This window comes from Euprymna scolopes, chromosome 25 (genome assembly GCF_053919585.1).
Source record: "Euprymna scolopes isolate OS-2025 chromosome 25, ASM5391958v1, whole genome shotgun sequence".
NCBI lineage: Eukaryota > Metazoa > Mollusca > Cephalopoda > Sepiida > Sepiolidae > Euprymna > Euprymna scolopes.
This window is the reverse complement of record NC_136506.1, coordinates 87,081,246-87,106,612: the sequence shown is the minus strand read 5'-3', so window position 1 is coordinate 87,106,612 and position 25,367 is coordinate 87,081,246. Positions and strand designations below refer to the sequence as shown.

Here is a 25,367-nt window from a genome sequence, read left to right as displayed (position 1 = left end):
TGGAGATGAAGAATTTTCGATGGGTAGCTGTTCTGTGCAGGTCCTGGACTCCATAATTTTGCAGGCAAAAAGCAAAAGATCTTTTTTGTGTTAACACGAAAAAATTATGTGCTGAAATGCTAAAAGATCCAATATTTTCATGGAGCAATTCTGGCTTCTAATTGGTTGCTAGCAGAATATGGCTCCATTTGATTCGTCAGTTCCTATCGCCAGTGTCTATTAATGGAATCTTCCAACTTTCAGTGATCATAACCTCATTCTATTACAAAGGATCGTTTTACATTATCTTTAATATGTGTCGTAATTGAAAATTTCAGAAAGGGCTGATGTGCCGTAAAACTAAAATAAACCATTCGTTACATCCGTTACAACATATATTGTTAGTTTAACACAAGGTTTGTTTAAAATGGAGTCGTGCTCTTCTTTTTTCTTCTTTTACATAATGAACGCTTGCAATTTGGGGAGAGGGAATAATTGACGGATTAGTTTTTAGAAGAATGACCTCAGTCGGTCAGCAGAAGTTAAGAATATGATGTCATTTCTGGAAAATGAATTGTTGATCTCTTTCTTATCGAAGCAGTTGCAAAAACTGCTTATTCTGTTTCAGAAAGAACAATAGGGTGAAATGGGCAATTAATTTGAGTTAACATACCATTGCGACATAAACCGTCTTTCTCTCTCTCTCTCTCTCTCTCTCTCTCTCTCTCTCTCATATATATATATATATATATATATATATATACTTTGTGGGGATGAGTCTCCTTGCTGCTACAGTTGCTTGGAAACTGGGTAGAAAGTACCAGTCAAGAATCCGTTTTTGACAATCAGCACGGCAGGTGCAGGACAGGAACTGGCCCAATACCTGTTAGACTGAGGTATGCCATCTGGGTATTACATAGGTGGTCCGCTCTCCCAGGCCTTGCCATCTGGCTTTCGAGTGGGGTAAGTTTGTCGCTTGCTGCCTGAGGCGCCCTGACTGGGGAATGTAGATGGGAATGCCCAGGAAAATTTTACTATGCAAGAGTGCCCCTCCTTTAGGGGAGCTTGCTTGGCATTCCCATTTTTTTGACCTTGTGTCACATCTTGCTGAGGTCGACAGCAAATGAATATCTACCCTCATTATATCAAAAATATTGCAACAATGAAGAGTCCAGCATTCACACTTCTAGGCCTAACATTCATAGGCAACATGACTTGTAACCAGCACATACAGGATATTGCCAAGTCTGCTGCAAAAAGGTGAGTTCCCTTTACCAGACTAGAAAAATTCTCACAGTTGCCAGTATCCTATATATCTATAAACCCACAATTCGTCCATGCATGGAGTATTGTTGTTTAGCAAGTAATGATTAAGGGGAGATAAGTTGAATAACTTTCACGAAAAACACTCGTCTAGTTGAAACTACTATCAATAATTTTCCCCACTCTTTATCTGTACCTAAACATAGATTCCATGAACAAATATTCTTTCTTAGAACTGCACGTCTGTGGAACTTTCTTCCATTTCTTTGCTTTCTAACTGACAACAATATGGTTGTCTTCAAGTCCAACGTGAACAAGTTCTTGATGAGCCGTCCCCTTAAGTAATCCAATCTATTTTATCATTTATTTTATCATTGCACACTCATTAACCCTTATCCTCGAGTGGCCTCTGGGCCTTGATAAGTGGTGACTCCTATGTAAAAAAAAAAAAAAAAAAATACAAGAGGCGTTCAATAAGTAATGCCCCTAACCCACTTCTTATAGCAGTAGAGCAACGAAATTTGCCACAGTTTACATAGGGACCAAACAGAGTTATGCATTTCTCCAATCATTTAATGCAGCTCTGGAGACCATTTTTGTAGAATACCCCGTTACATAATCGATGAAATGTAACATTGATGAGAGGTGAGAGGAAATGCCAGTTCGCCAACATTGGTGATGATGATTGTTATATCTATCTATATATCTATAAAAGTGAAAATGTCTCTCTGTGTGTCTGTGAACATTTCCCTAACAAATTACTCAATCAATTTTCAGTCTACAGACTCGAGATTTGACATAAGGGGACATTGAGATTTGGGGAAATCTTTTTAATCGGTTTCAGACAGAAATTTGGTTGTCAAGGGGTCAAAGTTCAACGATTTGACCATGGAAAACTTTACCAAACTCCTCCAATTTTGGGTCTAAACACTTGGAATTTTAGATGTAGGTTACTTGGACGTGGATCAAACATTTTAATTTGATTTGAACCCCAAAAAATAAATATTTAGGGGTCAAAATTGGGGTCAAAGTTTTTAAAAAATTGACCTCTACGGTCTCTACCAAATTACTCAGACAATTTCTGGTCTAACATTTGTAATTTTACCTGAAGGGTAGCAGACATAGGGCAAGCTTTTTAATCAGTTTGTCGAAAATTTGAGCTGCCAAGGGGTCAAAATTCAAAAGATTTGATCATTGCGGTGTCTAGCAAACTACTCAGCCAATTTTGGGTCTAAACATTTGAAATTTATACATAACGAGTATTCAGACATGCAGCAAGCATTTTAATCAGTTTTGGGGCGAAATTTTAGCTGCCAAGAGGTCAAAGTTGAAAGATTTGACCATTGCAGATTCTACCAAATTCCTCCACCAATTTTGGGTCTAAAGACTTGAAATTTTAGATGTAGGTAATTTGCACATGGGTAAAACTCTGTATTTTGATCTCCAATCAAAATAATAGATGTTAAGGGATCAAAATTGGGGCCAAAGTTTTTAAAAATTGACCTCTGCGGTCTCTACGAAATTACTCAAACAAATTTTGGTCTAAACATTTAAAATTTTACATAAAGGGTATTCACACATAGGGCAAGTTATGAACAGTACATAGGGCCCGAGCAAATCCAGGCTGAACTGCTACTATATCTATAAAAGTAAAATTGATTGTGTGTGTACATTTCCCTACCAAACTACTCTGCAAATTTTCAGTCTACAGAATAGAGATTTGGCATAAGGGGTATTAAGATTTGGGAAAATTTTTTTTAGTCGGTTTTTGGCCAGAAATTTGGCTGTCAAGAAATCAAAGTTCAACGATTTGATCATTGAAAAACTCTACCAAACTCCTCCGCCAATTTTGGGTCAAAACACTTGAAATTTTAGATGTAGTTTCCTTGGATATGGATCTAACTTTTTAATTTGATTTGAGCCCAAAACAATAAATGTTAAGGGGTCAAAATTGGGGTCAAATTTAAAAAAAAAATGACCTCTGCGGCCTCTACCAAATTACTCAGCCAATTTTTGGTCTAAACATTTGAAATTTTACATAAAGTGTATTCAGACATAAGACAAGCTTTTTAATCAGTTTTTGGCCGAAAATTTGGGTGCCAAGGAGTAAAAGTTAAAAAAATTTGACCTTGACGGTCTCTAGCAAACTATTCTGCCAATTTTTGGTCTAAACATTTAAAATTTTACATAAAGGGTATTCAGACACGCAGCAAGCTTTTTAATCAGTTTTTGGGCGAAATTTTAGCTGCCAAGAGGTCATAGTTGAAAGAGTTGACCTTTGCAGACTCTACCAAATTCTTCCGCTAATTTTGGGTCTAAACACTTGAAATTTTAGATGTAGGTTACCTGGACATGAGTCAAATATTTTATTACATATATATATATATGCACACAAAGTTATGAACAGTACATAGATCCCGAGCAAAGTCGGGCTGAACTGTTAGTAATGGATAAAACGAACATTGGTGAGGGTGATGATTGTTATATCTATATATATATATAAAAGTAAATGTGTCTGTGTGTCTGTCTGTGTACATTTCCCTATGCAATAACTCTGTCAATTTTAAGTCTACAGACTCGAAATTTGATATACAGGGTACTGAGATTTGGGGAAAATCTTTGATCAGTTTTCGGCCAGAAATTTGGCTGTTAAGGGGTCAAAGTTCAACGATTTGACCTTTGAAAACTTTACCAAACTCCTCCGACAATTTTGGGTCTAAAGACTTGAAATTTTAGATATAGGTTCCTTGGACATGGATCTAACTAAATAACTTGATTTGATCCCAAAACAAATGTTAAGGGGTCATAATAGGGGTCAAAGTTTTAAAAAATTGACTGCTTTTTTTTTTTTTTTTTTTTTTTTTTTTGCTCAACATACACCTCCAAACACTGAGCAACGCTAGCGGTGTCAGAAATTTCGTGAAAATAGTGAATAATTCCACCCCATCCTTCCAAGCTTATAACTCCTCGAAAAATGTAATTCAAGCCCTAATTTTTTTTTTCAATTAAAGGAGCAAGGACCAAGGTTTTATTAAAAAAAAAAAAACAAAAAAAAAAAAACAACAATGTGTTTTTTTTTTTTTTAAAAAAGGTTTTAAACTTCGGACTTTACAGGTAAATTTCTAAAAAACGGATTTTTTTTTGTTTTAAATTTGAATATATTATTTATTGACCTTTTCTCTTCAATTTGTGATATATAAAACTATTCAACATAAATTAATTATTTACTTTTTAAGAGAAACTTGAAAATGTGTGACACTTACACAAATGGGGGGGCGTGAATTTAAAAAAATACGTTTGTCTAAAATATTATATTCGGTTTATTGGAAAGAACATAAAATTTTACATTTACCCTGAAAATATCGTAAAAATAGAATCAATAGAAAAATTTTGATAGATTTTTAAAGTTTAAAAATTGAAAAATATTGAGTTCGGAAAATTCATTACTGTTTAAAAAAAAAAAAAATATTTCTATTACTTTTAAAACAACTGTAATAGTTTATTTTGGAAGTATAATCCATAAAGAAAATAAATAACCCACTTTTAACAGAGAAATTACGAGATTTTTATATTTTATTCGCAGTTTCGTGTTAGGGGTGTCAAAAATTCCTACAAAAATTCTGATACAGCTAGAGCAACGCCGAGCCGAAATGCTAGTAATGGATAAAGCATAAGGTGGCAAGAAAGAAAACAAGAAAACACATGATGGATCTTTTGGCTAATTGTTTTACGATCATTTATTGAACTTTAAAAGAAGTTGTTGTTAATGAGATTTAGGTAAAAACTAAAGATTGTCAGAGAGAAGCTTATTGGAGAGTGAGTACTGAGTGAAGATAATTGACGTGAAGTTGTCTGCGTAATAAATTATCATGTGAAACGATATTAGGGTGGGGCTTTTTTTTTTCTTTTTTTTTTTTACACAGTGATCACCACTTATCAAGGCCCGGAAGCCACTCAGGGATAAGGGTTATTGCAAGTACATCACGTTAGTGAGGAGATTTTATGAAGTGTTTAATTAGGGGGGCGGTTCATTAGGAAATGACCGCGTGGAAGCTATCATTTGTCATATTTGGAGTATGACTGCAACAGAGTTGTTGGTGGTTATTGAAGATGGAGACGACAACACTGCTGTGTGAAAATTATTGTGTGCGGTATCAAGAACCTTTTGGCCCAATTGTCTGCATAGAAATTAGTGTGAAATGATGTTGGCGGTGTTGACCACATGAAAGTTATCATTTGTGATGATATTAAAGCAGAGTTCATCCCTTAGAAGTTATAGTTTGTGATAATTAAGCCAGATTAGATTGCATGGAAGTTATCACTTGTGACAATATTTTAAGCAGGACTTCACCAAGTTGAAAGTTATCATTTGTGATGATATTTAAAGTAGAGTTTGACTGTATAGACCCCTTCAAAGTAATCTTCTCCGGCTGCAATGCACTTGTTGTACTATTCCAACAACTTCTGGAAGGCCCCATGGAAGTCCTTTTGTGTGAACATGTCAGTGACCTTCATCACAGCCCCTTTCATCTCCTCAATTATCTCATAACGACAGCCTCCAAGGTTTACCTTGAGCTTAGGGAATAACCAAAAGTCACAGAGATTAAGGTTTGGGCTGCGGGATCTGAATTGATCAGCTTGACCATCTCCTTTCTATCATGGTCCTAGATATGACCTTAAACTATATCCGATGGTGAGGCCCCAGTTTGTGGGCTTTGGGGAGTGTGCAGTTACCCTTTAATTGCCATTGCTCCCAGGTCCACTCTGATCCAGAGTGGTAGTACCTGTTAGGGTCCCAACTATGGGTTAAATAGAAACTGACTTGAAAAAAAGATATATTCTATTAAAAAAATTTTCTCCCAAATAACTGGATTCGGCATTAAATAACCTGAAAAGGGTTGATATGCCGTAAAGCAAAAACAACCAACCTTTCTATCATGACAACATCTTTCTTTTTGATCTCCTCTGAGCACTCTTGGGATGAATTTCACACAAATCTTCTGAATCTTCAGTTCCTCACAAATAATTGTGTGTACAGTTCCCACACTGACATCAAACTGTAGACTTATTGTCTCTATAGACACACGACAGTCCTTATTCTTGTAATTCTTTATTTGGTCAATCAGTTCTGGTGTTCTGACTTCCTTACTCTTCCCACAGCTCTTATCATCCCTCACAGACTTTCTGCCTTCCTTTAATCTAGGCACCGCCAAAACTGGCCGAAAAATCAAGTTGTTGTTGTTTTTTAAAACGAAATTACATTTATTAAAAGCCATTATTTCTGAGTAACTTTTTTTTTCCATAAAGATAAAACCCTGAATTTTATCATGTAGAAAACAGAATAATCTAAAACTTTTTCTACTATTTTTAATTAAATTTTAAATGTTAAATTTTCCCAAAAAGTTAACAATTGACATTTTTTGTCTTGCACAAAAAACGTACATAACTATATTTTAAAAAAGGATTTTGAAATAATTCATTTATTTATTTGTTGTCTAACTAAGATTTAGGATGATTTTCTATGAGAATATACAAAAATATTATAAGTACCTGGATTTCAAATAATTCCACTTATTCATATAGGCAACCAGTTACTTCGCGTCGATCTAGAGTCTAGATCGACACTGTTTACGTTTGTGTCGATAAAAAGCAAACTATGGAAGACCAAACAGGCCAAAAAAACTTATTTTTCAGTAACGAAAATTTCAATGTATTATTAACGCTGAGGCTGGCCAGTACCAGATGGGTGACCATTTGTATGAGTTTGGTTTTTAATGTGTATGTGTGTGGGGGCCAGGCTCCCCAAAATGGGGGGGGGGGCAATTTAAAGCAGAATAAAAAAAATTTATTTCAACGCGTTTGGTCCACCGTAGTTGAAAGGCGGCAAACGTTTTCAAACAGGATCGAAAAAATGATGCTATTTTTAACACAAAGGGCACAATATTTATCGAATTTTTTTTTTTTTTGTATCGATTCTTCAAAGCATGCCCTGTTTAATAATGGTCATGCATTATTCGGCTCGCTAAAAAAAAAATTGTTAATTTATTTATCAAAGATTTTAAAATGACTTTTTTCGTATAAATATTAAAAAAAATTTTGTTGTTGTTTTGCTTAACTTAAATTAATTATTTTACTTAACATATTCACCGAATTTCACACTTCAAAACTCAAAAGCGGGATAATTAAACACAATCGAAGTTCTGATATTCAGACGTTAAAATAAGGTATGCAAACAATTTTTTTTTTTAAATCTATATTTCTGTCCCTTACAACAACACAATATGTTGTGTTCAGTTTCAGAAGATTATTTTAAGCATATTTGTACCACCTCAAAACAGGGGGGGGGTGTAAGTAAAAAAATATATATATATATAAATATCGTTTATGCAAAATAAGTACACTGTTATAAAGTTCATTCTTCTCTTAATAATCGCTGAGAATTTCGTATTGATCGGATAATTACCTGATTTTTGGTAGATTTTTAAAAAGACGGTCCGTCAAAAAGTACTTACCTGTCCCCCCCCCAGTTTTGGCGGTGCCTACTTTAATCTCTCATGCTGTTGGAATTTTATCTGTTTTTACACCAACAATTGTATACTCCCCCCCCCTGTGTATATACTTATATTTTTTTATGCGCGTTCATGATTTATATTTATATATATACTAGCAGGGGTGCCCGGCGTTGCTCGGGTGTTTGGAGGTGTATGCTGTACAAAAAAAGCAAAAAAACAAAAAAAATGGTTAATTTTTTAAAACTTTGACCCCTATTATGACCCCTTAAAATTTATAGTTTCGGGTTCAAATCACTTTATTAAGTTAGATCCAGGTTCAAGGAACCTATATCTAAAATTTCAAGTGTCTAGACCCAAAATTGTCGGAGGAGTTTGGTAGAGTTCTTAAAGGTCAAATCGTTGAAATTTGACCCCTTAACAGCCAAATTTCTGGCTGACACCCGTCACATCGATTTTCCCAAATCTCAGTACCCGGTATTTCAAATTTCGAGTCTATAGACTAAAAATTGACAGTTATTGCGTAGGGAAATGTACACAGACAGACAGACAGACAGACAGACAGACACGTTCACTTTTATAGATATATAGATTGTTTTATTGGATTGGGTTTCGTGTCCTTTTTTTTTTTTTTGTACGAAACTACCACGATTTTGAATAAAACCCTGCTAGCTCCGTTGTGCTGAGGTCCAAGAGAAGAGGCCTTCCTTTTCGAATTCGCCAGGTAGGCAGGAGGACGTGCATCATCCCATCAGCTGAGCATGAATCCTAAAGCCTTTCCCTCCAAGGAGAAGAACTGTACAACACAGTAGACGCGACGAGACGGTTCTCCTTTCAACTTCTATTGGGCACTGCTACGGAGAGAGTGTCTTCAGGGAAAGAAACTCAAATTCAAAGAAGTGATACAAGCTTCACAGACCCTTTCCACAGACTTGGAGCAAGCAGCAAGCCTTTAATTCAACGAATTTAAAAGGTGCTTGAACTTTGAACATTATTTTTGTGAGTACGTTCCTTTATTTAAGGCTTTATTTCGGAAGTACTTTTACTTTTTAATATTTTCTGTGGTAGTCGGGTTAACAAACGACCCTTCCGTTAAAACATTGTTTTATATAGAAGAACCAGCATTTTTTGTTTTGTTTCTGTAATATTGCGAGTGTGTTTTGTCTTCGTTATTTTGGCGTTTTAAGTTTAATGCCCGCAAAGGGAAACAATTTGCAACTGTTTTTCTGTAAATAAAACCTATTTTTCATTTCAAACAAAACCCGTGTTAACTTCTTTACCCCCATTTCTTTCTTAATTTTATCCTCTTATTTTTTTTTTGCTGGCTTTGTTCACGCGCCGAATTTATCTGGAAGCAAGATAAATTTCAACATTTTGCAAATTGGCTTTTACCCCATAGCGCCGTATGAACGCGTACACGTGCCTCCTTTCCCCTTCTTTTAGAGACAGTAGTTAGATTTCTGTCCTGTCGTTATTTTAACCAGGGTTAAATTGGCCTGTTTTCACAAGCCTGCTACTTAACCCTAACCCGCTACCTCTCCCTTACCCTTTTAGCCTTTCTTTGAACTACTGTCTCCTTTCTGTGGTCTTGTTTGAATTAGAAAGAGAGTGTTTTTTTGTATTTCCCTTTTTTGTTGCAGGAGAACGTGAATTTATTTTAAACTTTTGTATTTTTAAATTTTGTTGGTCTAATTATTGCAAACCTCACGATGTCGGTCGATCCATCTTCATCTTTCCTTGTTAAGAAACGAAGTTCTTACAAAGGCAGAATTGTGACTGCCTTAGACTTATTAAAGTCAAGGGGAGAAAGTTTGTCCAGGGATTATTTTCAATCCGAGAGAGCCATAATAGAGGATTGGCTGGCGTCGGTAAATCTGTTAAGTGAACAGATTTGCGACCGCCACGTGGAGGAAGATGGGTACGAGTCTGTCGTTTCTACGGACTATAGTGTTGAGATTGAGTTTGCCGCGGGTATCAGAATGGATCTCTTCAGTTTGGCTAGCAGGTTTGACAAGCTTTCTGTCAACCCTCCAGTGAGTGCTAGCAATATTGAAAGGGCACCTATTCACCATACTTTGGCGCCCGAGTTAAATTGTCCAACCTTTGACGCCAGTTCCTTGGATGCGGATAAATTTGCGTTCAAGAACTTATCCCAGTTTGAAAACTGTGTTATGAACGTAGCGTCTAAGAGCTTACGGCTCCAAATTCTAAAGAACCATCTCTCTGGTTATGCTTTCCAAATCGTGGAACCCTTAACCATTTCTGAGGAGAACTATCAGGTTGCGTTGGACCTCCTGACTGAGGAGTTTTTGGATCGGGAGTGTATTGTAGATGCAATTTTGGAGCAGATTTTTGGCTCAAAACCCACGTTGTCTGAGGACTTTTCTTCAGTCAAGCAATGGACAATTTCAAGGTTGAGTCAAAGGTGGTTCACTGGTTCGATACAAATGCAATTTTTTGTATGACCAATGAGCATATTTCTTTCCTTTGTAGGAAATACGTTTCCTTGGAGGAGAGACTTGCACGCTGCAAAACAGCTAATTTATACACTTTGTGTACCAGTCGCATACACCCTACTTCCTGTTGTCCTGCCAAGACTGATAGTCTTGCCTTCCAATATTGGCAGTGTAATAGTAGAAGTCACTCTGGTGCCCTTTGCCCAGTGATTAAGAAAGCTGATGTAACATCCAATGTGTGTTATCAAAGTAGAGACCAGCATCAGGATCTCCTCCTACCCATCCCATCATGAGTATTAGGGTCATTAAAGGAGGTAAGGAGCAGGAGCAATGCTTTAATTGTTTGTTGGACATTGGGAGTCAGCGATCCTACCTGTCGCGTGGGTTGCTAAACCGGATATGGTACAACGAAGGGATAAGCGATTCAAAAGTGTATGATGTCAATACCTTTCTTGGTTCTGTCCGTAAGAGTATGAGAGAGATTGGTCTGTCAGTGGTACTATCTGAGGGTACCCGTGAGATACCCTTCTTGATAGATGATGATATAGACATGAAATTCACTGTTCCTGGATTGTCATCAGCAGTCAGGAATTTCTCTCAGAAGTCTGTTAGGTTGGCTGTGGATTTTTCGAGTGTCGTGAATGATACGATTCACGTTCATGGGTTGGTTGGTTGGTATGGACCTGTTGCAGTACTTGCACTCAATGAAATTAATCAAGTTCTTGAATGGATATGCATGGGAAGTCCCTCAGGGCATTATCCCCTTTGGAAATGTTGAACATTTTCAGCTCTTGGAGACGAGCTCTGCTGCTCGTGACTGCATGCAAGTAAACAGTTATCAAAGCATTATCTCCCAGTATTCTGCATGTCCTTTTACACATGTTAATTTTGTAATGAATCCCAAGGCTGACTATCTGGATCTTTGTCAGACATTTGAAGAGTCGAGTGTGGAGCGGAAGCTGGACATGATGTTCAGTTTAGAATCATTGGGGTTAAAGGATGACAATCCAAGATTAATGCTTTCCGAGAATGATACTTATTACGTGGAGCTGCCTTGGGAAGAGGACAAGATCAAGTGTGTCCATTCTAACTATAATGTGGCATTGGGAGTCCTCAACCGAGTAGTCACGAATCTGACAAAGAAACAGCTCTATGAGGACTACTGTAAAGTTTTCCTTGAACAAGAGAAGGAAGGCTTCATTGAAAGGTGCCATATTGAGCCGGCACAGTATAAAAATTATATTTGGATCCTGCATAGGCCTGTGTTTAAGAATGACTATAAAAGTACCACTAAAATACGGCCTGTGTTTAATTGCTCTCTCAAGACGGGTGGCTGTCCTTCTCTTAATGAAGCGGCCTACCCAGGCATAAATCTGTTCACTAACATGTTGGACCTGTTGCTTAAATTTAGGACAGATAGGTATGTGTTACTCGCTGATGTCAGGAAAGCCTTTTTTATGATCAGGCTAAAGAAGGACTCGGATGAAAATAAATTCTGTTTCTTCTTGAAGTTAGGCTAGGAGTTAGTTTGCTTCCGATACACTTATCTTTGGATTTGTTGCCAGTCCTTTCATTTTAAATTATGTGCTTAAACATCACTTGAGCAAGTATGAAGAGAATGCCTGTATGAAGATGCTTAGCAGTCATTTCTATGTGGACAACTTAGTTAAAACCCATAATAGCCCTGATGAATTGTTGTCCCTTTACCAAGAAGCTGGCAAAATAATGTTAGAAGGTAATTTTCTACTAAGGTCCTGCAACTCTAATAATGAGCTGTTGAGATCTCAAATGGAAAAAGATGGGAGTTTGGTAGTTCACAATTCCTGTTTCAAGAAGGTACTAGGTTATTTATATGATCCTAGCGCCGATAAGATTAGCATTTCCTGCAGTGCCCTCCATACTGGTGCAAGTACTAAGCGAGAGATACTTTCACAAAACTCTAGTGTTTTTTTTACAATTAAGACTGCTCTTACGAGAGCTGTGGAAATTGAAGTTGGGCTGGGATGCCCAGATTCCGGCTGAATATCTGTCTGCATGGAATATCTTATTTGAAGACATTACGCAACTGAACTCTCTGGAATTTCCTAGATACGTGGTGGATAGTTCGGCTCCTGCTCAACTGGTGATATTCTGTGATGCCTCTCAGAAGGCCTATGGGTTTGCAGCTTATATGATGCAGGGGTCCTCTCAGAATTTGATATTTGCCAAGTCAAAGGTAACTCCTTTAGCAAGTAGAACTTTGCCGACCTTGGAGTTGTCGGTTTATTTGGCTTTAAAGTGCCTCCCTAGCTTACTAGAATCTTATCCGGGTATGGTGTTCTCAGACATCTCTGTAGCGGTTGATGCACAGATTGTTTTGTCTTGGGTGTTGTCCGATACCCTCAAGACTAAAAACCAGTTTGTAAAAAAACAGGTTAAAAGATATTAAGCAGAATGTGAGTGTGATAAGAGAAACATATCTTGTGGACATTAGATTTAGATACGTCCCCACGTTGGATAACCCTGCTGACTTGATCACAAGAGGTATTGCTCTGAAGAAATTTGAGACCCAGCTCGGATTCTGGCTTTATGGACCTGCCTGGTTGGCAGATGACTGTGTTAATTGGCCCATTAGTGAGCTGAATTGTTTGAGTGCTGACAACCGCATGGTTGTTCTGTCTAATGCCATTCAAAAGGTGGGGCTAGCCCCTGAAGAAGGAGGCTTAATTGGTTTGGGGAGATATTCTTCGCTCGCTAAACTAATGAGGGTGGCTACTTATTTGTTTAGATTTGTAAATCAGTTGAAGAAGCGTGATAGGGACTCTGCACTGTTATATTTGTTCAAGCATGTGCAGTCGCAGTTTTCCTCTGAGGAAAAGCAGTTTTTGTTGAATCCGCAAGGCAAACAGGTGCCTCATTTAGTTGCGGATCTAAACTTGTTTATAGATGCTGAGGGTTTGATTAGAACCCGAGGAAGGATGGGTAAAACCGAGTTTTATGATTATGAGGTTTTGTACCCTATACTGCTGCCAAGCAATTCACACCTTACATACCTTATAATCTTAAACAGCCATTCAGACTGTAAACATCTGGGTATTGCTGCCACACTTAACAAATTCCGTTTGTCTGGTTTCTGGGTGCCCAGGGCAAGGCAAGCAGTTAAAACTGCAATTTCCTCGTGTAGTTTGTGTCGGAAATATAACTCTATTTCCTTTAGATACCCTAAGGTGACAAATTTGCCTAAACATAGGGTTAATTTAATTTGATTCGACCTTTCCTGCATACAGGAGTGGATTTTACAGGTCATTTATGGCTACGGACCGAGAGTGAAGATAAGAAGGTCTATCTCTTGTTGTTTACATATTTAAGTGTTCGAGTTGTCCACCTGGAACTCATTGATGATATGAGTACGCATTCGTTTGTGTCAGCTATGATTAGGTTTGTCAACATTTATGGTATTCCTATGCATTTGTATTCGGACAATGCTAGATCCTTTGTAGCGGGCAGTAGTCTGTTTGAGAAGATGTATACCTCCGATGAGTTCTCCGATCGATTGGGAAAGTACAACATTAAACATTTGGCGATACCCATGTATTCCCCCTGGTTTGGCAGTGTCTGGGAGAGATTGATCAAGACTGTTAAACTGTGCCTATACAAGTCTATAGGTCGGGGTAGAGTCGATTACTTCGATTTGTTAACTGAGATGTCTGATATACAAAATGCTGTAAATTCTAGACCTCTCACATATAGATGTTCAGGTGATTCTGGTTTGGAAGTCATTACCCCCAATAGTTTCATTCGCCCAAATTATAATGGTGAGGTCTTCCTTAGAACAGACAAAGATGTGTTCATGGATGAACCCCCTGCAAGAACGAGCCTTGTGGAAGCATTGGATTCGCAGGACTTACTATTGAAGGATTTTCGCAGAGTCTGGCACCAAGAATACCTACTCAGTTTGCGCGAACAGAGTAAGGATTTGTACCAGAATAACTTTCATAACATTGAAAATGTCCTACTTTAGTTTGTCTAGATTGTGAGGATTTTTGCATAAATCTTTTGTTTTAAAGTTCCTCGAAAGATTAAAATCACATGATGAAAATTCCAGGGAACGTGGCGGCTCTAACCCTTTGCTTATTGTTCTCTCTTCCGTAAACATAGCATGAAATCGTGTCAGTGATCTTTGAGACGTATGGCATGTAATGAAAACTGTATTTAACATTATTCAGGTTGATGACGTTGTTCTGGTGAAGAATCCTGCTAAATCTCGGCCTTATTGGTACTTGGGTAGGGTATTGGAACTCGTGGGAGGAGATGATGAAAATGTAAGATCTGTTAAATTGAGGAGGTCAAATGGTGGAATTCATAGCCATTCGCTAAAGCACCTGTACCCTCTGGAGTTGAGCTTGACTCATTCTCACCTAACCCTAACCCTAACCCTAACCTGTACCCTCTGGAGTTGAGCTTGACTCATTCTCACCGGGCGGCTAATCCTCCTAATGAGAACGCTAATGAAGCAGTTACCCCTGTTGATCAACCTACGGGCCAAGGTGTTAGATGTGGAAGACCTCAAAGACGCAGGAGGAGGAGGAGGAGGAGGAGGTCTGATAATGAAAATGATTTTTTTGTGGTATTAAACCGAGGTAGTCGTCGTTGATGTTTTGATTTTTTTTTTTATCTGAACATGTCTCAACTGTACATCGTGTGGTATTGTGAAAATTTTCGTATTGTAAATTTTACAGGTGTCATCCAACTGTAGGTTGACTGCCATTTCCTGTTGGGGGAGAATGTTGGAATTTTTTCTGTTTTTACACCAACAATTGTATACTCCCCCCCCCCGTGTATATACTTATATTTTTTATGCTGGTTCATGATTTATATTTATATATATTGTTTTATTGGATTGGGTTTTGTGTCCTTTTTTTTTTTTTTTTTTTTTTGTACGAAACTACCACGATTTTGAATAAAATCCTGCTAGCTCCGTTGTGCTGAGGTCCAAGAGAAGAGGCCTTCCTTTTCGAATTCGCCAGCTAGGTGGTAGTCGGGTTAACAAACGACCCTTCCGTTAAAACATTGTTTTATATAGAAGAACCAGCATTTTTTGTTTTGTTACTGTAATATTGCGAGCGTATTTTGTCTTCGTTATTTTGGTGTTTCTTGTTAATGCCGGCAAAGGGAAACAATTTGCAACTGTTTTCTGTAAATAAAACCTATTTTTCATTTCAAACAAGACCTGTGTAAACTTCTTTACCCCCCTTTCTTTCTTAATTTTATCCTCTTATTTTTTTTTTTTTTGCTGGCTTTGTTCACGCGTCAAATTTATCTGGAAGTAAGATAAATTTCGACAATGCTACTTAAAAACTGATGCTCGATTCATGTAAGATGGTCCAAAAACAGTCTGAAGCATTCCATACATATCTGATGGCAAAACACTGCAGACACTCAAGAGAATCGGAGAATATCTTGCTAATTTCAGTGAACATTAGAAACTGTATTCCAAGTTGGGATGAATCATTGCAAGCCTAGTCAGTAAATGCCATTCATGAGAAATTTGGTAGCCCAGGACATGCAACACATGAAGCTCCCTGCTAACCTTATTGGATACACAAGACAAGTGGTCATCAAATGTGAGATTGCTAGATATTATTACTTCCAGATAGTTATGACATTTTGAGAATGAAACAAATGTGTCTTGAAACCAAATCCCATGGATAGGAACAGGAGAGAAGAATATAGAGGCCAATAGTTGTTATATATTCATCTGGGCACCTCCGGGTTGTTCTACAAGTGCAAAATAAATGCAGTCCGATTCTTCAATATCCCCGCCATTCTTTGGTGTGAAGGGCATGTGGGCAATTATCTATCTCAAATGAAAACAACGATTTGGACATTTTTTTTTTTCTAGTGGATAGGAATTTTTTTTTTTTTTAAGTGTCGTTTAAAAGCTTTCTTTTTCTTTCCTGTGACAGACACTACGAATGGGTCACAAATTAACCCAGTTGTTTTTCTCCTTCTACACCCCCACCTCCGCCGCCCTCTCTAGTTGATACCTCTGCCTAAAAATGGCCGTGAAAGGGGCGGGGTTTACTAAAATGGTTTCCATACTATGAGACTTGTTCAGCATTTGTCATTATGTTGCCAATGGCATTTTCATGTAAATGTAGCTTCACTGATGTTGTTGGAAAAAGTTTGGGATGGAAAATGAGGATAGGAATAGAAGAAAAGAGTGGGGATGAGGAAAAGAAATGGGATTAAGAGGAGGGAAAAAATAATTAACTGGAGAAAGGAAGGAAAAAAGAAAAAATCTTCTTTCCTTTTTCTTTTCTTTTTCCTTTCCTTTTTTCTTTTCTTTTTCTTTCCTTTTCTTTTCTCTTTTCTTTCGTTTTTCTTTTTCTTTCCTTTTTTCTTTTCTTTTTTTCTCTTTTTCTCCCTTTTTTGTTTTTCTTATTCTCTTTCCTCTATTTTCTCCTTTTGTTTTTCTCTTTTTTCTCTTTTACTCTCTTTCTCTTTTCTTTCTTTTTTCTTTTTCTCTTTTGTCTCTCTTCGTTTTCGCCTTTCTTTCACTTTTCTCCTTTTCTCTTTTCCTTTTTTCACTTATTTTTCTCTCTTTATCTCTTTTTCCTTTTTCCCTCTATTTCTCTTTTCTTTTTCTTCTTTGTTCTCGTATTTGTTCGCTTTCTTTCTTCTCTTAATACATAAAATTATGTCATACGGATCGTAAGTTTGTCAGTAAGAATTCTAGCGAGCGATGTTAGAAGAAAAGCTTTTAGTAAGTTATGTATTTTTTTTTATTAAATCATTTTAATGATTACTGCTACTATCAACGAAAATATTGCACATATATGGACGAAAGGGAAGAATAAAATTACAAATGTATAAAAAACAAAACATTAATTTATTATGAACTGTTTAAAAAATAGTTATGTTAATTAGGCATTCATTTGAATTGTTCCTCAGTATTATATGTATATAATTTCATCTAATTTATAAAACTCACTATGTCTGTCTGTCTATCTCCATATGTTCAAACTCTATCTCTTCCGAAACTAAAAGTCACAGAATTGCGCTAGGGGCCTCAAATGATTGGATTTTTTATGGACCGTTCTTTTATGGGTCTTTAAAATAGTTTTTAAGGGGGTAAAAAAGGGGTCCAAATTGAAAAAAATTGACATGTTGTACATTCATATTAGTTAATGTTTAATCAGTACATATGTGTGTCACGTTGGTACAGTGGTAACGTCACCAGCTTTGGATACTACAGTTTTGCTTTCGATTTCGATTCTAGCTGATGGCACCCAAATACTTTTTTTTTTTACTTTTGAAATCATGACTCTATAATAATATATATGAAATCTGGACAAATTGAAATATCATATTTAAGCGTATTTTACGACCGGGCAAAGCCAGTCCCCTCCCCTTCATCCCCGCTAGTAATCTATATATTAATAGGATAGAGTGTGTGTTATTTATTTTCTGTGTCACGCTTACATCCGAGTCGTTTAATGGTTATGGATTTCCATTTCTTCTAATAAATAATTTTATCAAGAATTCTTCATAAGTTTTGGTTTTGGTTTCGATTATAGCTGAAGGCACTAAAGTTATATATATATATATATATATATATATATATATATATATATATATATATATAATTATTCTATATAAATTCAATAAAAACCCTCCAAAATTTGCTGATGAGGAGACCTTGCTTACCAAAAAACTATATATAATTATTCTACATAACTTTATGTATACCACAATAAAAAGCATTGTTTTCCGAAACGATCGTACAGATAATTGATTTTGTTGTTCTTCCTTCTTATGAAACGGATTTTTAATTTAATTAAAATTTGATTTTTAAATTTTAAATTATAAATCACATTACTTAATATTGAATTAGCTCTAGGACATTTAACTATCGAGCTTATTATATATCTAAATTACAACGAGCACTTTCTATTTCCTGTATTTTAATTAAACTAGTAATTTCACTGTTACATTAAAATACACTCAGCTCTTTAGACTATTGTTCTAATCTCCTTTAAATTATATATATATATATATATATATATATATATATATATATATTTTTTTTTTTTTTTTCATAAGTTTTGGGTTTCAGTTTCAAGCTGATACACCCAAGTCATATGGATATATTTTTTTTTTTTTTTTGAAATCGCAACTTCATAATATATAAAAATCACTAGAACATTAACTCTATAATTATATTTATGAAACCTGCAAAAATTGAAATATCATATTTAAGCATACTTTATGACCGGGTTACTCCGGGCATCCCTGCTAGCTTAGATAAATACTTTTGCAGTTTTAACACAAAAGCTATGATAATATCAGAGCGTCTCCGTTTACGCTGAACGTCTACAGAATCCCAACATCAATACATTACATATGAATGAGTCGCCTGTGGAATTTCCACAAGTCCCGCTAATATATATTATTGATTTAAATATAAATGTATAAGGACCAACCACATTTTAAAATGGAGTAGTGCTGCCATGTCTGGGAGAGGAGCATCACAGAGCACTCTTTTCTGTCTTGACGGGCTTCAAAACCTAATGGGGAACGTCCTTTTTTCCTCTCTGCAACCTTATTCTCACAAAAGAGATACAAGTATCTCTACTCTATCGTTATTTTCATGGCAAGTGCTCGACTGAGCTTCAATCTATGTTCTCCTTCCCCCTGCAAAACATTCACAACAAATACTCGTCCAACTACAACCACTGTAAACATTCCCTCCTGCTCTATATCTTTGCCTTAATCTAAATGCAAATTTCATGAATAAAGTCTCTTTCTTAGAACTGTCCACCTGTAGAAGTTTACACCACGGGTCGGCTTTCCAACTAATTACAATATAACTACATCTTCAAGTCCAATGTAAACAAGTTCTTATGCCGTCCTCTCAAATAATCAAATTGTACCCAATTTTCACCCTTACCCAGCATTTCGGTGTTGTTTCGTAAACCTTCTGACACTCATTAACCCTTATCCTCGATGGGACGAGATCAAAGTGTAGTATCTGTTCTTCAGATGCTGCACTTCAATTTCTTGTTCTCTGTCAGTGGAGGAGAAATCCTTCACGACTGAGACAATTTTTATTTTTGTTCCTTTTCTCCACGTTAAAAAAAACGACCCTGGTGTCTAACTCTGTCCCGTGGGGAAACATTGTAAATAAGCGCCCTTATCCTCGAGTGGCCTTCAGGTCTTGATATATAATGACTGCCTTGTAAAAAAAATAAAATAACAGTAACATAGTAATATGTAGAAATGATAAATGAACAGACTTTTGTATTTATTCATTGAAACCAATTCCATTGTCATGTTTACTATTTTAGAAGTAATACATTCTTAATTATATATTATTTTAATTAGTTGACAAGACACTGTCCTTAGAATACTCATGCTTTCGGAAATTTGCTCAGACTACACCTGATATTCCAATCCATGCACGCATGTACACGCATTCCCGAGTAGTCGCAGTGCACCAAAACACTGCACATAATGATTTAATTATCTATGTATATTATCTATATTATATTTCTCTTGGTCTGTCTGTCCGTTCTATTTTTTTTCTAAGAAACTACCGAGCCAATCTGTCTAAATTTTGTATGGACCTTTATGATAAAGGTTCAGTGAACTAAGTATTATGGTATCCGTTCAGTGCACAGTTAGAGATTAATAGGGATTAGCCACCAGACTACTACATTTACTCCATTTTTTTCTCAGAAAACAGTGGGTCGATCTGGTTGAAATTTTGAATTAACTTTTTATGATAAAAGTGCAGTGAATTAAGTATTATGGTATCCATTCGATGCCCAGTTAGGGATTATTCACCAGGCTACTACAGTTACTTCACTTTTTCTCAGAAAATAGTGGGTCGATCTGGCTGAAATTTTGTATGAACAGTTAGGGATTATTCATCAGACTACCACATTTATTTTAGAAGTACGGCATAAAGTTCTAATTCTAAATCAATGAGCTATAATCTTTGCTTGTTTTAATGGGTTAAAACGTTTAATCTATAATTATATTCTAAGTCACTTTATGTTCTGTCGTATGTTATCACCTTTCACACGTAAAAAAAAAAAAAAAACATCACCCAATTAGCAAAAATGGTGATTAATATTATGTCGCTAATTTCGACTTTACTCATTTTAAAATGATTTATTCCAAAATCAAATTATATCATCCCGATGACTAAAACAGTATAATTTTTGAATATTAAAAAAAAAAAAATAATAAGAGACGTTCGATTTAATGTTTAAAGTGTATTTAATTAACAATTATTTTTATGGCAAAAAGAATATTTATTGTTTTACAATTTAATTGTTACACGTTTAAATAAAAAAAATATTCGCTTGTTTTAAAGAATATTTACCTGACAACGAGAACTTTTAATATTGATTTTGAGAGACATTTACTATTTTGAAAGGAATATTATCATCATCATCTATATATATTAATACGATAGTGTGTGTGTTCTTTTGTGTGTCACGCTTACATCCGGGTCGTTTGTTATATTCTATTTTTTATCATAAATAATTTTACCAAGAATTTTTCATAAGTTTTGGTTTCGGTTTCGATTATGACTGAAGGAACTGAAGTTGTATATACATACATATATTTTTTTCATAAGTTTTTATTTCGGTTTTGATTCAAGCTAATGCACCCAAGTCATATGGATATATATATATATATATATATATATATATATATATATATATATTTTTTTTTTTTGAAATCGCAACTTTATAATATATAAAAATCGATAGAACAAGCATACTTTATGACCAGGCTATGCCGGGCGTCCCTGCTAGCTTAGATAAATACTTCTGCAGTGTTAACAACAAAACTACAATAATATCAGAGCATCTCCATTTATACTGAACATCTACAGAATGCCAACATCAATATATTACATATGAATGAATCACCTGTAGAATTTTCACAGGTCCTGCTAGTTTTTATTATCATCATCATTATTATTATTATTATTATTATTATTATTTACTCACTAGAAGTTATCGCACAGGCCATCATCAACGAATTCTCTTTGAGAGCAACTTGTGATGTTCCCTGGAGTCGGAGTGACAAGAAGTCTCCCTAGTTATTATTATTATTATGTGTGCTCATTAGTTCTCACACTGCCCATCATCAGAGATTACTCTGGAGTCTAAGTGGCAAAAAGTCTCTCCAGATTTCCAGTACTCTCAACCTCTTTCGATAACCTTTGCAAATTATTTTGCGTTATCGCAACAGCTGCTTACCATTAATTTCTCGTTAATATGACCATTGGTTTTCACTAGAATTTGGGTGGCGACAAGCCTCCCCAAAGTTTCAGGCCTTTCGCACTCATCCAGTCGAGGTCTATATACAGCATAATCATATTGACACCGGTTCTCATTAGATCATCGAAGTTAAGCAATATTGAGCCTGGTCAGTATCAGATGGGTGACCAATTTTGAAATTCTAGATGCTGTATGTTAGGACATTGACACCTTCCTGCAGGAGCTGCAAAAACCTAACGTCGTCATGCATGCCACTGGGAACTGCTTGTGAATTTCATACTTCCATGGAACTTTCTCCTTCGGAGTAGAGATCTGGTTAGTGCTTTCCATCCTCCTTGACCCTCCATGACTTTGGTGTGATGCCAATCGACGCCAGATGGGTGGGGGAATATATTTAACTTAGTTTTTTGGTGTTCCTTTATTCTGTTGTAGTTTCTGGATTTAAGAGTTTTCTTTAAGATTTCAGCTGTTGTATAATCTCAATCTTCCCCTTGATTCCGGTTTCTCCTCCTCTTTTTACTTGGTACTATTTCTAAAACACCATGGAATTTCCACAAGGTTATGCTATTCATATCATTTGGATTCTTGGGACTGCTGTTCTCATCTGACCTTCTTCCAGTTTATCTTATTGAACTCAGAAATCTTTCTGTCGAACTCTGTTCCATCAGCCATGATTGGATAAAACTCCTAAATAATCCGCAATTGTGTTTTGAGTGTCGCCCACACTGAGGATTTAACCATCAACCTCTAGAAGAGTGTAACTTTACAACTGAATTTGCAGATATATTTTCTCAAAAGTGAAAATACACTCGTGGGGTATAGTGTATCAAGGTCGCCAATCAAATTACAGATACGTTTCTGCACCTTATCAAATTTTTTTTTTTTTTTTTTTTTTTACACAGTGATCACCACTTATCAAGGCTCGGAAGCCACTCAGGGATAAGGGTTATTGCAAGTACATTACGTAAGTGAGGAGATTTGCTGAAGTGTTTACTTAAGGGGGCGGTTCATTAGGAATTTGTTAACATTGGACTTGAAGACATCCAAGTTGTAGTCCGGAGGGAAGAGAACAGTTTCACGAGTTTAAAGATGACAACAGTACTCCATTTTTGTTTCTTTTTAAATTAAAGAAAATAAAAATATATATATATATGTTTTGGGTTCACTGATAAATGAAGGGTGGACTTGTAAATTCACTCTTGTCCGTTCGTCCGTCCGTACTATTCTCTTGGAATTTTTTGAAATTTTGTACAAGCATTAAACATGATATGAGTAAAAAAGTAACAGAACGGATTTTCCAAGAAAACTCCGGTTGCTTCCTAGAGGTGCCTTTCGGGTTAAAATGGCTAAAATTTACACTTTTGTGCTTATTAAAAAAATTGATGTCTTGGATTTTTATAAAACTTTCTGAAAAGTTGTAACTGATTTCTATATAATTTTGTTTGTCTATACTTCACTGTTGAGTGTGCCCAAAGGTCTCTTTCAGGGCTAATAAAAACACTCCATTTTGGGGACTATTTTACCATATCTGTCCAAAATTTTCTGTGTATGTCTATTTAGCAGTTTTGCATGGTGCTGAACTCAAATTTAAATGTGTTAAGGCCTTGAGGACTTTTAGAGCTAAATGGGAGGATGAATGATGGACTTATTCGTTTCTTGTTTTTTTTTCATGGTGCAGAACTCAAATTTACATAAGTTAAGGCCTAAAACTGCACCGTTTGTTCATTTTCACCAGGATTTGACGCCCTTTTGAGGTAAAAGGGGTGAGGAGCGGGGCAAATGCTGAACTTAGTCATTTAAAAAAAACTTTTTATACCTCGTTCACTGTGTACTCAGGGGGGGACCGTGCATGCTTCACTTGCTTTTACCCCTTTTCACCCTAAACAAGACATAATGCCACGTGTTGTAAGTTGCTACTATTGTGGATTATGGTTAGTACAGTCAGGGAAGCAAGAAATAGGGAGGGAATTCCAAAGTTTAGCTTCCAGGTGAAGGAACTATCAGAGTAGACTTTCTGGCATCTAGAAAGCTCAACAGTGAAGGGGTAAAATTTTGCTGCTTGTCAGATTAATTGGTAGTATATACGTCGAAGGGATACTAGTGCTGTGCGTTTATCAGAGCACATTCCATTAAGTACTTGTAAAATAGGCACAGGGGTGGGGTGCAACATTATGGCGATGGAACAGAGGTTGGAGCTTGGCCGACAGTGCAGGACCTATTAGATTGGAGACTTTTTTTCTGTATACTGTCTAAGAGTGAGAGACTAGTGGTAGATGCATCAGCCCAGATGTTGCAATATAATTCCATGCACTGGCGAATGGTTTTGGCCTTGAAGAGATACAGAATGCTCTTTGGTTTTGGCATTGGTGGAGGCTCTGATGGAAAAGCTCTGCTTTTTGGTGTGCATGTCCCTCAGTTTGCTTTACGGATTTGAATACTTTCAATGATTTATAGTTTCTGCTTCATAAAAAAAAAAAAAATATTCTCATTTCCATATCGGTTAATAATCGATATCAGGTCAATATTGATTTACAAGAATCAATCGATTTAAGATACCAAACTGTTCATATGAACTAATACAGTCTTCAAAAAACCTAATTAGAATCATTAACCAGTAAAAGAGAAAAAGTCTACTTGGTGAAGGCTTCTGGTTTTGAAATTGAAAATTGACAAGTGGTGTTTATAAAAAAAAACAAAAAAAAAACTGTCCCTCATAATTTCAGGTCGTTTAAATTTGGACAGAACTTTTTATTTCATTAGTTTGTAAACATAAGAGTTAACCAAATTTCACTTACAACAAACCCCGAATCAGATTGGCAAGTGTCCAGGTATAATCTTTCTCTAAAGTTACCAGAACTAAACTTGTCTTTAAGAGTCACATTATGCATACATCGTATTATTTTCATATCATTTCTCGCCATGCAACACATGTCCTCAACCCTTACACTGTGTATACATGGATTTGTGTTAGTTTAAACTAAAAAGAAAAACTAATATATGATGTTTCCTTTATGCTGCTAAAACCTAAATGCTAAATCTAAGAAAAATATTTTAATGGCGCCACTGTTGTAAAAAAAGTAATCAGACAATGAAAGATGGATGAGGAGAGAGTGAAAGTAAGATAGTGGACGATGACGATTATGAGGATAAGAAATATAAGCCAATAATGATCATATATATATATATATATATATATGAGAGAGAGAGAAGGAGCAATGGTCAAATAGGGAGGGACTAGTGTCAAGCTAGATAATGAAAGGGGAGGAGTAATGAGGTAGGTACAAGGAAAAATACAGATAAAGAAACAGGGAGGGAGTAACTGAAAAAGGCAAAGAGAGGGGCGAAGGGGTAATGTCAAAATAGACAACAAAAGAGAGAGAGAGAGGGTAATATAGAGAAAGAGAGGAAGGGAATAGTGTAAAGTTAGACAAAAAAAGAGAGATTTTGTAATGGCAGGATAGACAAAAAGAGGGAGGTAGGGAGGGAGTAGTGTTACGGTAGACAAAGTAAGAGAGATAGAGGGAGTAATGAAATAGATAGTGAAAGAAAAAAAAAAGGAAGATTAAGGAAATCTGACCGAATAATTACATTAAAAAAAAAAAAAGAAAAGTCAAACAAAATATTCAACAAATTGGGTTTAATGCCAACAGGACTTTTCCAAGAGTGGGTGGTATCGCCACAGAGGAACATCATGACATTCTACTTTACCAAAAGAACTTATATATATGAGGGAAAGGTAGTTGGCTTGAAACATTGCTGGTAAATAAATGTAGAAGAATATGAAGGCTATAGCAATGCAGGGTGTTGAAATCTAAAACGTTTTTAAGATATTTTCTTTTTTGTTTTTCTTTTTTTTTTTTTGTAAAGCAACATTTCTT

At 36.0% G+C, this 25,367-nt stretch overlaps 1 protein-coding gene and 1 long non-coding RNA gene across 3 annotated transcripts in view; one reads left to right on the top strand and one right to left on the bottom strand.

The window, feature by feature from the left end:
* Nucleotides 1–25,367, top strand: part of LOC145247489 (ras-related protein Rab-5C-like) — a 99,329-nt gene that overhangs the window by 38,187 nt on the left and 35,775 nt on the right. The window contains exon 1 of one of the 2 annotated variants that reach the window (XM_080109302.1): nt 8,586–8,750. The exons of the other annotated variant lie outside the window; for it this stretch is intronic. The gene's annotated coding sequence lies outside the window, so the exon portion shown is untranslated. Of the gene's footprint in view, nt 1–8,585; nt 8,751–25,367 lie in introns of those variants that run through there. 2 annotated transcript variants of the gene reach the window in all.
* The window catches only part of LOC145247491 (uncharacterized), a 534,006-nt gene that overhangs the window by 498,253 nt on the left and 10,386 nt on the right, over nt 1–25,367 (bottom strand). The gene's annotated exons all lie outside the window — the stretch shown is intronic.